Genomic DNA, 13,071 nt, shown 5'->3' with positions numbered 1-13,071 from the left:
ACTTTTCAGTCAATTATCTTCCTTGGTCTTTTAATTTTTGTGGCATTTGTGTCTTTGGAGCACTCCCTCCTTCTCTACGGGATTTCTCTGCATCCTTTCCTCGCATTCTTACCGTTCTTGCGGACACATCCTTCACCTTCTATGTGCTCTCTTTTCCCGCTCACTCTTGAATTTTTATGCTGCTCTCCATCCCCTCGTCTTTCAGTCTCTCTTTGGAAATGTGCCCAAATCATTGATTTAATCACCCTCACATCTGTGCTGGACCCAAGCCCTCTCTCGTACGCAGACGCACACATTCAACTTCATATTGCACAGACTCATAATATGTGCCATTTGTTCATTCATTCATTCATTCATTCATTCATTCATTCAAGTATTTATTGCGCTTTTTGTGCCAGACTTTCCCTTAGCTCTAAACTAAAGCCCCTGCTGTCAGGAGGCTCACACTCTGGAGTCCATGTAGCATTTACGGCCTGTCATTTCTGCTTCCCTCTCGGGCTTGTGCGAATGTCTGCCCTTCTCTTCTTTCTCCACACCTCGTCAGTGTGTGTCCCCGCTTCCTCCCCTGCTGGGCCCTCCCAAAGAGGACCATCCCCAGCAGGGAGAGCTGTCCCGCACGGTGGCTCTCTGACCCTCAAGACACCAGAGTGAACCATGGCTGGTGAGGAAGAACGGGGGAGGGAAAACGGTCCTCTCTTAAATTCTGCACCGCTGATGTCATGTCTCTGCACCAAGTCTCGAGCATCTCATTCCATCCGCTCATCCAATAGTTTAAGCGCACAACCAATTTGTACCGCATGTTAAGGGATATGTTCTTGAAAACCGACATGGAACAAGCAGTCTCCTGATGCCCAGCTCACAAGGCCAAGTATAATCTTCCAGTAGCTCCTCCAGGTGGGCCTGCTGTCCAGCGCCTCCGTTGCTCTCAGCCTTTCCTCCAGTCTCTCTCTGCTGGGGTCCCCGCCATCTTGCTAGACTCACCTCATTTTCACCCCCCAGTTAAGAGGAGCTCTTCTTTTTTTTTTTTTTTAATTTTTTTTTTAAATGTTTTATTTATTTCTAGGAGAGAGAGAGAGAGACAGTGTGAGCAGGGGAGGGTCAGAGAGAGAGGGAGTCACAGACTGAAACAGGCTCCAGGCTCTGAGCTGGCAGTCAGCACAGAGCCTGCCGCAGGGCTGGAACCCACGAACTGCGAGACCATGACCTAAGCGAAAGTCGGACGCTTAACCGACTAAGCCACCCAGGCGCCCCAAGAGGAGCTCTTCTAACCAGGTACCAAACCTGCCATGTGTTTGTGACTTCATTTTAACTACGTCCTTAGTCCGGACTGGCCTCACTGACAACCTCCCAGATCCTGGCTTCAAATCCACACACAGACCTGGGTTGGCCTTTCTCCTAGTGATGTTCATCAAGATCTCTGTGCACACTGCTAATCAGAGGCAGCCTCCAAGCCTGTGCACACCGGGCTTCTCTCCCCTGGAAACAATCCTCCTGCCCCATGACCTACACCTTCTGCCTTTCAGACATGGTGCCTCCTTGCTTCCCTTCACTGGGAGTTTATATTTACTTCTTACCTTCTCTAGGGCTTTCTGTAAGTACGCAACTCCATACAGCCTGCCTCGAGTTCTTTGCCCTATGTTGTCATGCATCCCTGACCCAGCTTGAGGTTCCTTCCTCGCAGGGGTCACTGGAGGAGAATTTCAGAGATCCTATAATCTACACAAATGTATAATCAAAAAGGAGGAAAATGGACTCCAGTTTCCCATGGACCTCTGTCATGCTAGTGGATGGTGGACAGGCAATGATTTTAGGCAGATCTGCTCTGGAATCCTATCTCTGCCACATTCATTCACCAAGCTTGACCTACAGGGTCATAGCCCTTTCTTTGAGAGCCGATCTGATGATTGGAGGATGCCATCATTTTCTGTATGAATTACATTAATAATGCATCTCCTACCATTTCCCTTTTTGGATTCTTTAAAGTACGATGAGAATTTAAAAACCCTTGCAGAATTTTATGAATATACAATCTTTCTTTATTTTGTAATTTTTCTTCACTCTTTTGCAATCATCTCTACCATGGCTCACATGCCACCAGTGTTCGCAGTGAGTTTTCCTTAGCTCTGTAGAAACGATACATTTGATTGTTAGTTTGTGTTTTTGTTGTTTGTTTGTTGTTTTTGTTTTTGCTTTATTCATGTTTCAAGTTTTTATGTAACATGATCACAAATACAACTGAAATGTACAGATTTGGGAACATACACAACAAAGTCTTAGTAACCATAGAACTCAGCCAGTGAGAGCAAAATTGCGCAGGTATTGTATAGAGTAACCCACTAGCTATATGTACTATATTCTGAAAGCATCAGGCAATGTTATTTTATGGAGGAAATAGGAATCATTCATCAATCTCAGAGGCGGTTCAACGGGATCCATTAAGAGATTTTCTGTACTATTTCCTGTCGTAGCAAAATAAAGTTGGGAAGATGATTGTTATCTATCACAAGAACTTAAGTTGTGAGTGGCACAACAATTGAGGAGACAAAGTATTCAGAAGAGGAGCCCTAAAATGCAAGTAATTACTGAGTTTAGGAGCAAATAGCTCTGCCTACCTACATGGTAGCTACTGAGATTATCACTAAATAATAATCTTTGTATCCCCATTCCCCCACCCCTCTACAGGGCTAAATTATGATCAGTATTGTCTATTTAAGAATATGGGAAGTGGGGACACTGTATAAAGATTCCCCTCAAGTGTATTGAAATGTAAGTTTGGTACTTATAATACTTGACTCTCCACCTTTCACCCTACCTAATCCAAGGCATCTAGCAGCAATGCGATTTAGAGAACTGACCCTTCTGAGGAAGTTGGTTCTGATTCGTCTTAGTCGATCATGGTCTCCTGTCCTTGAGATTGGCCTGTGCCAACTTGAGCCAGAGAGTCAGTAGGAAAGGTTTATTCTCTCTGTGAAAAGTCCTCACTGTTTTTAAGAGAAAATCATGGGAAGTAGTCTATGCTGGAGGCACATGAGGATGTGTAACGCCTAGGGTTTTGTTAAGGGTTTTGTAGAGATCATGAGCCTGATGATAAAGCCAACATATGGATGAGGGGAATGAGCAGAGAATTTTAAAGAAATAGAGCCGGCGCCATGATTACACTGTGCCTAGAACCTTGGTTCCACATTAAATGAGCAACACGTGTCTTTATTATTTAAACTTGTTTGGTCACATTTCTACTTTTAGAGTCAAACATACACTAATTTCTTTTCCAGTGTTTAAAAGATTTTTCTTCAGTAATGAAAAAAATGCTTTCTATGGGACACTTCAGTTTCTATCAATTCAAAGAAATCAGGTGCTTCTTTCATTTATACATTAAGCTAAAAGAAGTTGTTACCTCGAGAGATGGACTAGTCTGAAAAGGATGGCGATAACAGGGTTATTTAAGAAAGCTCTTTGGATCAAGCACAAGAACCCTCCCTGATTGATATCATAGACAGCAAGTAATAATATCTACTCTCAAAACATCCGGTGGCACCACTGTCAGAACTAGAATCTTAGGTAGGGACGCCTGGGTGGCTCAGTCGCTTAAGCGTTTGACTTTGGCTCAGGTCATGATCTCACTGTTTGTGAGTTCGAGCCCCACATCAGGCTCTGTGCTGACAGCTCAGAAGCCTGAAGCCTGCTTTGGATTCTGTGTCTCCCTCTCCTTCTGCCCCTGCCCTGCTCGCGCTCTATCTCTCTCTCTCTCAAAAAGAGATAAACATTAAAAAAAAAAAAAAAAAAAGAACTAGAGTCTTAAAATGCATAGGACAGCATCCAACTGAAGGAAATGTTTCTGATAATTCTTGGAGAGTAGGACCATAAAAATATAATTAGATATTTCTAGCAGGGGTCAATGGTAAACTCATCATGTTAGACATTGACCTCTGCCATTTATATGTCTTCTCACTTTTGAAATTTTCCAAAAAGGCTTATCCGGTAGATATTATTTTTATCTTAAATTTAAAGAAGTAAAGTAAATATAGTTATTTAAATGTTTTATGTCTTTATTTATTTTTTTTTATTTTGAGAGACAGAGACAGAGAGTGAGTGGGGGAGGGGCAGAGAGAGGGGGAGACACAGAATCTGAAGCAGGCTCCAGGCTCTGAGCTGTCGGCACAGAGCCCTACGCACAGCTCGAACCCATGGACTGTGAGATCATGACCTGAGCCAAAGTCAGATGCTTAACCGACTGAGCCACCCAGGCGCCCCAAGGAAATATAGTTATTGAATTCAAATAATTTGCCAGTGTCACGGTGCCAGTAAGTAGCTGACCTAAAGTCTTATTACCTATCCTAGAAGCTATTCTCTTTACTATGTTATAACTTCAATCTAATTTAATTTCTTAAAGTTTATTTTGGGAGAGACAGAGAGTGTATGCGCAAGGGAGGGGGGATGAAAAGGGGAGAATCTCAAGCAGACTCCACACTCTGAACACAAACCCTGGGCAGGCCTCGATCGCACAAACTGTGACAGCAGGATCTGAGCCAAAATCAAGAGTCAGACGCTTAACAGACAGACTGAGCCACCCAGGCGCCCCAGTTTAAAGTAATTTAATTATTTCATTCATAGACTTAAAAAAAAGAAGATTAAAACTCAAAAGCCATATAGGGCATGCCTAACTATAATGATTAGAAACATCTTCCAGCACTTGAATCGGAACTGACAGTTAATTCAGCTTTACTTGTTTTAATAGCATATACCCTCTCAATGGACCAAAAAGGCCCTTCTGACTTTTCAAAAGAAAATTTTTTAATGTTTATTTTTGAGAGGGTGGGGAGATGCAGAGAGAGGCAGACACAGAATCTGAGGCAGACTCCAGACTCTGAGTTGTCTGCACAGATCCTGACGTAGGGCTCGAACTCATGGACCAGGAGACCATGACTTGAGTTGAAGTCCAACGCTTAACTGACTAAGCCACCCAAGTGCCCCCCCTTCTGACTTTTCAGATAGAAGAGTTTTCTGCTGTGGGTCTCCGGAAAGTGATAACCTACAATAAATGCATTCCCAAAGACTTTACTTTGGAGTAACATGGTAAAAGTATAGATATTTTGGGATTAGCTGCACTTGAACATTTTATGAAGGAGTAGCTTTCAGAGTTTAAAAAGGCACCTTTGACCAAGGTTGTATTGTATGGTCACTATCATTCTTTAAAAACTGTATTCAGACTGTGTTTCTTTATCATAAACTCATTTCACTGAGTGGTTTGGGTACGATGGTAAGCAAAAAAAAATAGATGATTGAATTAAAAAAATATTAGAAACAAATTAATGGCCTGGGAAGTTGTGTTTATGGATTAAAGAAGATAGGAAGGCTATCCTCATTGCTATTTTGATTCTTCAGTCACTAAAGCACTTTGACATGAGCTCACTCTCAGAGCACCCCAGGGATATATGCTGCCTAGGTACCATTGACTTCACCCTAAAAAGAATAAAACCAGAATCAAAGCATCTAGTTCAAGGTCACATCACCAAATTCAAGGACATTCTGGACCAAACGGGCTTAGCATTCACTCCATGATTGACGCATCTTCCGTTTCTCCATGCATATACGAATTCCAGTAGGGCTAATGTTGTACATTATCCATTCATGTGAAACCAAGTTGGCTTTTTTTCAGAAATGAGGTCATATAATTACTAAAATCCCCTTCATATTAGATCTAATGTGAAAACAAGGAGGGTCGTGATACTAAGCCCTCTTCATACAGTTTAAAACCACACCCATCAAATTCTTTGATCTATAGGATCAAAGATGGAACTTAGTAGAACATAGCCCCCCTCTACATTGTATCTAGTCATGATGTTTCGTGTGCACCAATAAACTGCCCAGTCAGTTCCTATAAGGAACTCCCGTTCCTACATGGCCTTTGTCAGGTTGTGCCTCCAATGGGAATGCATCACACAGTCACTGTTTCCAAAGGCCACTGCAAAATTGCTGAAATCTGGCGAAGGCCTTGTGTCGCATGGCTCCCCCAACTGTTTGCCCATTTTCTTTGAAGCAGCCATGGTGCTACCTGTACCACATGATCAGGGAAAATGGTCTTCTCTCCCGCATAGAATCACAGTTTGTTATTTGGGAACCACAGGGTCCTTGATGTTAAGACTCCTTCCATTTCTGCCTACAGCCGCCTTTCTCCACTGGTCTAGACCCAAGTCTTTGAAGTCTGACAGGTGGAGGGTACAAACTTCCCCACCCTACTTTCTTCCCCTGGGCACCTACTCCTCATTCAGGAAAAACAAAACCAAACAAAAAACAAAAAACCTCAAGCAATTTGATTCCTTAGGGCCAGCGCATGCATTTATCAGCTTACTCCTGATAAGTCACACTGAATCTGGAGAGAAGTACTTGACCTCATCCTTGCCACCCATGCCTTTCACCTACTTTCTTACTTCCTCTCCAGTTTTGACATCTGAAAGATGTTTTGTTTTGTTTTGTTTTATTTTGTTTTACGGTGATTTCTTTTCCATGGAATTTACTTCCAGTGCCTAATCCATATTCTCCCAATTCTGGACTGACTACTTTGAAAATCAGTTCCTCAGATGATGGATGGATCTAGTTAGAATCATAATTGGGTAGTTGTTCGATATAAAATGAGTTAGGATTGCACTTTCTGTCTTGTGGAACATTTAAAGCCTGAAGAGAAAAGCTGTTCACCACCACCCTATGAAGCTGGGCCACAGCAGTGAGCTAGAGTGGCCACAAGTCTTGGCACGTTTGTCTTGCTGCTCCATACCTACTGACACTTGGCTCGCTGGGACACTGATGGGGCCACCTAACATTGGCCATCCACTCCTCTTTGAAGAGTCATGGGGAGTTCTACTTACTAGGCAACCTTAAGTCTGGAGAAAACTCTTCTGAGTCCTCTGTTCAGACTGCTTTCATGAAGAGGCTAAATAAATGGATGACGCAACCCAATCATCTAGAGTTTTCCATGTAATTCAAATTCTATTATCCCGAGCCCAAAAGGAAGAGGCTATCATTGCTTGCTCCAAGTTTTCAAACTGAGGCCTTTACTAGTAACTTCACAGCAACATGGGCCAGTCCACCATCTCCTGAAGACTAGCGAACCCTTACCGCTTTGAGAACACAAGGGTTAGCTGATTTCAGAATTATGAGCCCCATAATACTGGGAATAATAATAGCTACTAAAATATTGCAATACCATTTCAAGCCATTTCATCTAGTTGACAAATGGATCACGTTGAGGATAGGATTACTCAGATGGAACATTAGTTTTATCTTTAAAAATACCCTATTTAATGACAAGTTAACTTGAGTCTTTGAGGGCTACATAAATTGACCATGAAACACAAACATTTGTTGTTGAGATCAATGGCAGGAAGCGTCCCTGGTTCCGTTTAGAAGAGTTTGATGACTGTCTTCACAGTGCTTGGAAGTTTTAGCACAATAAGCACTTTGAAGCACAAGGCTTTGTCGTCCCCTGCCTCAGGCCCGCTGTTTCTGGCATAGATTAGCAGTGTTTGTCTTTTTTTTTTTTTTTTTTGCTTTCTTGCTTTCACAATGGAAGAGTTTCCCCATAATGACGGCCTTTATCCCACGTGAGTACCCAGCTTTTCAAGCTTTGGGGCTGTGGGGCTCAACTGTGTTGGGACTACTTCATTAATGAAAGGCGTAGACATGTGGTGGGAACTTTGCTGCCACATGATAGTGTTTGTCTTAGAACAGTGTGTCCCCACGCGGACAGTGATACAGGGACTGCCACCACCGTGGCAGGAGGAATGACAGCAGCGCGTTAACTCTTGCCCTGGGTGGCTTTTCCAACAACCCTTTCTGACCCTGACTGGACCTTCCCTCCGAACTCCCTCGGACTCCTTCCTGAGCAAAAACCGGTGTGTAAAAAGTAAGAGTCCTCATCATTTTGATTCAACCAGTTGGCCTAATATTTCTCAAAACCACTGTTGGATTTTAACTGCCAAGCGTTCGGTGAGAAGAGGACTTCTCTGCTGTCCCTCTAGCGACGTGATGTCCTACTGGATGGACAGCTAGGATTTCAGGCTCTTCGCAAAGTGCACAGAGGCAAGGGGGGCAATTGTCAGTGTCTAAAAAGTCTTGAAACAGCTCTGTGGTTTCTTTTTCTTTTTCTTTTTCTTTCTTTTTTTTTTTTTTGCTTGTGGATAAACAATTTGCCTTCCCCCCCCACCCCCCGGCTTTTTTTCTTCTTGCTGTTAATTACATGACAATTCAAGAAAGCCTGAAAGGGTGTAATGGAGAATTTCTAATGAATCCTGCCTTTTCATGGACCAAAGAGAAGACTTAAAATTGGATTCAATGCAGAAACACAAGACTTCTTTCAAAGGAGCCGACGCCATTATTTGATGCAAGAGGAAATTAATGCAGTGCTCTGTGCCCTTGCACTTGGATACCTCCTCAGACAACTCAACTGTTTGCTGAGAAAGCATCAAACTCCTAAATGAAATGGATTTGGCAGTTTCTTTTGAATGATGACACATTCTCTTTCTGTGCCCCATATATATGCATCTTCATCATAGATGTTAGATGTGTAATATATATATGCATATGTATATATTTTTCTACACCTGATTTTTGCTTTCTTTCTGTTGTTTTTGCCTTAATTACGATAATATCTGTATACTTTTCATAATAATGTTACTCATTTGTAAGTTAGTGGGGTTTTTCCTTAGTTACTAATATGCATTCATTATTAAACTTGGCAGGAAATGAAGGCATGTACCCACGCACACGCACACACAAATATCACTGAGCCCATAAAGAAAAATACTTTGGGTAAAAGGTTTCATCTGGCACAATATAAGAATAGAAAAATAAGACATATTCATAAATATAAAGCAAAACTCTAACCACTCTCATTTTTTAATTTTCAAAAAATGTAACTTTTCTACCTAAAACAAATAAAAAGAGTTTACAAGAACCCGGCATTTCAATTGGAGATAAGTTAACTGTCTGCTGAAAGTGTGGTAAAAATTTCGAAGTGTCTTCAACACTCAGTCCCAACCCCCACGCCCACCCCCTCCTTTTTTTCTTTTTATTCTCAGTACATAAGGAGACTAATACAAATATTGGGGTCTGGAGCAGCAAAGTAATAACTTTAGACTTTAATATAGACCTAGATTGGAATCTTAGTTCCAATTAATGTTTCTTTATGCCTCAGATTCTTCGGTAAAAGCAGGGAAAATCACATCTACACGATGGGCACAAGGGACTTGCTTGGTTCACCTGGCAATACCCAGGCTATTTACAGGAGTTAGTTTTTCCATATAATCTCTTACATGGGCACAGATACTACAGCGAAACCTACAGAAGAAAAGATGGAACAATCAATTCATTGTTGACTCTACTTCTTTGAGTCCATATTGGTCTTGTTGGTATAGGTTCTTTTCCTTCCTAAGGCATGCTGTTTTCTGCTCTCGTGCAATTCCAAATTTCTAGCCAGAAGGAAAGGAATATGAAAGAAGGGAGGGAAAAGAGGAGACGGAGAGAAGGAGAGAAGGAGGAGGGAGGGAGGGAAGAAAGGAATATTGCTTTATTTCATGGTACTTGCCACTACAATTTGAGAAACGGGAAATTAACAAAATGAATAAAATATAACCCCTGCTGGTCCAAGCATCTGCAGCTTATTACAAGGCCCCGCCACAGCGGTCGTTATTCTTTCCCTCCCTGAGTTCTCCCAATCGAGCTTTGGTCACCTCTCTCCTCCGTGCAGTCTGCGTCTCATACTCTTCCCGAGAATTTCGGGAGAAATGTAATCGTCACCCCGCGAAGGGTGTAGCAGTATGTGTGCAAAGTTGATCTTGGAAAACCAATAAGACATAAAATAAAAATAAAAATAAAAAATAAATCCCAAACAGGTTTTTTATTTAACGTAAGGCCAAAGAAGCTATCAGGCGCTGCTGAATACTGTCCACTAACTGTACAAAATATTGACTGCATGCCTCGCAAACACCAAAATATCCGCTGGAATGCCATAGAAATAAATAACTTCCGCTATAAACACATGAAAACATATCAAACTGTTATCTCTTTAAACATATTGTAAATAAAAAAATTACCAGTACTTCTACACAATAAATATTAAGAAACCATTGACATAGTTGAAATGCACTCATATAAATTAACAACTTTAATTACATTAGCCAAACAGACATCGGTTAAAGAACTGCATGTAGTATGCCAAAAAAAAAATAATAAAATAAAATAAAAAATAAAAAATAAAAACAAACAAACAAACAACATCAACCACAGAACATAAAAAGTTTAAAACAAAACAGGCTTCAGATTATCTTGGCTTTCATAATTATATTTTTCTTTTAAAGAAAAATATCAACCCATTGTCAATGCACTGTTTTTCAAAGCATTTAAATAGAGGGTAAAACCCATTGGAAATTAATACAGAAGAAATGATTCACTTTATGCATAAAAAATAAATAATAGAGCTGAGACATGTGGTTTGCTTCTGCTCTTGAAGATGTGAACAGCTTCTGAGCATTCATCCGCTCTGACCCATACAACAGCTTTCAGTGATAAAGGGTTTAATTTAAACACACACAATGTCCACCCCCAAGCCTCCTGCCCACATCTACAAGTTTCGTTTATTGTGTAGGTTTTCAGGGTGACTAAGTTTTTCTCTACATTGAAAAGGGAAGTTGCCAAAAGGTCCCCGGGAAATCATTTTTTCAAGTGAACATAATAATTTGAATCTAAGCTTAATACAACCAAGGCATTCGCGTTCTCTATTTTTTAGACTCACTTTTTGAGGTCCAATCCCACGGGGGTAAAAAAAAAAAAAAATTCACTTGCTCTTCCTTAGAGGAGAATGCAGGCATTCTCCTGGAAAACAAAGTGTGGAATCAATCTTAAATTTCTATGAAATTGATTGGTCTTCTGGGGCAAGAAAACCCCAACTCAGTGTGATGGAATTTGCCATGCTGTTTTTGAAAAAACTAAAAAGTGAAAGGAAAACAGGAAAGAGAAAGAAAGAAAGAAGGAAAGNTGTTTTTGAAAAAACTAAAAAGTGAAAGGAAAACAGGAAAGAGAAAGAAAGAAAGAAGGAAAGAAAGGAAGGAAGGAAGGAAGGAAGGAAGGAAGGAAGGAAGGAAGGAAGGAAGGAAGGAAGGAAGGAAGGAAGAAAAGAAGGAGAAAGAAGAAAAAAGGAAGGAAGGAAGGAAGGGAGGAAGGAAGGGAGGAAGGGAGGAAGGAAAGGAAAGGAAGGAGAAATAAGAGTCCAAACTACAAAATATGTATCATTCTTAAAAGATACTTGGGGATGAAAAGCTTTTCAAAGCTTTTAAGACTGGTATGAGTAGATTTTTTTAAGAGCTTAGAGATTAGCCCTAGAGAAAGAGTAGAGAGATGCTAAGATCAGATAGAGTCACCCTGTTTTAAGGAAAACATACTATAAATAACCCAATATGGTAGAATTTAAAAGTTTTTTCTTTTTGGCCTCATGTTGCTACATGAAAAGTGGGGTTGTTCACAACAGCCTGTATATCTTCCAAGATTACTGAAGACAGCAATAACTTATAATTCTATTTCAAGGCCATATAAATTTAATGAAATAAGGTTAAAGTTTACAGATATTTGATAACCTGATCGTTTAGTTTCAATTAAATCATCCCATTAAAATATTGGCACATGAAATTTCATTTTGCTCTGCTTCCAATTACTGTGGCCACTAGTCGAACTCCATCTTACCCCAAGACATCAAGCACTCTTTCAAAGGGCCTATAAAGATGGCGCACACACTTGAGATGAATGGGAGCCACAAACAGGTATCGGCTGTCTTTTGAGCATCTTGCGTTTCCCATCGCCCTCTCCTTGAACCTTGCCTCACCATGCCCACCTTCCTCACCTGCACAGTTTCCTGGTCAGTGGTTAAGAGTGAGGAAGCAAGTACCAAACTTGCATGCTCTCCCTCTTACACTTAGAGTCCACTCCCAAGTAGTACATGTTATATATCTGCATAAGAAAGGATGGACCTCAAGATGTAAGTATATTTGCCCAGTAATACCATTAAAATCATTTGCTTACATACAGTCTAGTGTTATATAAGGTACTGATTTAGTATATATCTCAAGAAGAGCTAAGCCACCTTTTGTCATGTTTGGTTTCATACTATTTTATATTCCTACCATTAATTTTTTTTAAATCTATGAACAGACATAGGGCTGGAGGGTCCAGTTTTTTACAAAATACTAATGAATGCAATTTTTCCAAATTATTAGTGTTTTTCCAACTTTTGCAAACTTCAAACAAGTCAGTAAAAATAAGTCTCTGTATTTTTAAAAGCATATAAATGAATAACTTATGAGCTATCATAGGCAAGCTAAATACTGTGGAATAAATTAGTAGAAATTTAGCTTTAAGCATGTACTTTTATATCTATAAAACAAAGTGTTTTTTTTTCTTTTTTGCATCTGAGTCAATACATACAAACTTATGTATCAAGAGTTTTGGCTGTAAATTAAATAAAATATTAGGGAGTTTTACCATTGCTACCGCCCTGGCAGTTTTCTTTCTTGCTCTCAAGCTCTTAAGACCTTCCCCCAAGTTATTTAGCTTTTAACTAGTGACAACAACATTATTTAGCCCAGCAAGTAAAATTTCTCACAAGCAGGCCTTAATCACCGAAAAAAAAAAAAAAAAAAAAAAAAAATACCCAAAGGCTAAAGATTTTTTCTTTCTGAAAAAAGCTTTCTGATTTAAGATTGATTCCAATAGATAATAAACATAAGTTACCAACAAAAAAATTTTTTTTTCAGATCAGCCTAGAACCTTGCAGAACATGAGTTTCCTGTTTTCCCTGGTGGGACGGAGGTGGGGGACAAGAAAAGAGGAGGGAACGGAGTCCCTGCACATTGAAAGAGGGTCTCTGCTGAATATTCACTGGCGTTTCCAGGCTTCTTCCCATCCAAATTTTTGAAATGTGCCCACTTAGTTCAGAGTAAAAGCAAAAACTATAGCCTATCCTTCTTAAAAATACTGTGTTTTGCACACAAACATTCATTGCTTTAAGAACATTAAAAAAATGACAGC

This window comes from Hyaena hyaena, unplaced genomic scaffold, assembly GCF_003009895.1.
Source record: "Hyaena hyaena isolate Hyena2069 unplaced genomic scaffold, ASM300989v1 scaffold_133, whole genome shotgun sequence".
Classification (NCBI taxonomy): domain Eukaryota; kingdom Metazoa; phylum Chordata; class Mammalia; order Carnivora; family Hyaenidae; genus Hyaena; species Hyaena hyaena.
The sequence above is the reverse complement of the archived record's forward strand: the minus strand, read 5'-3'. Positions refer to the sequence as shown.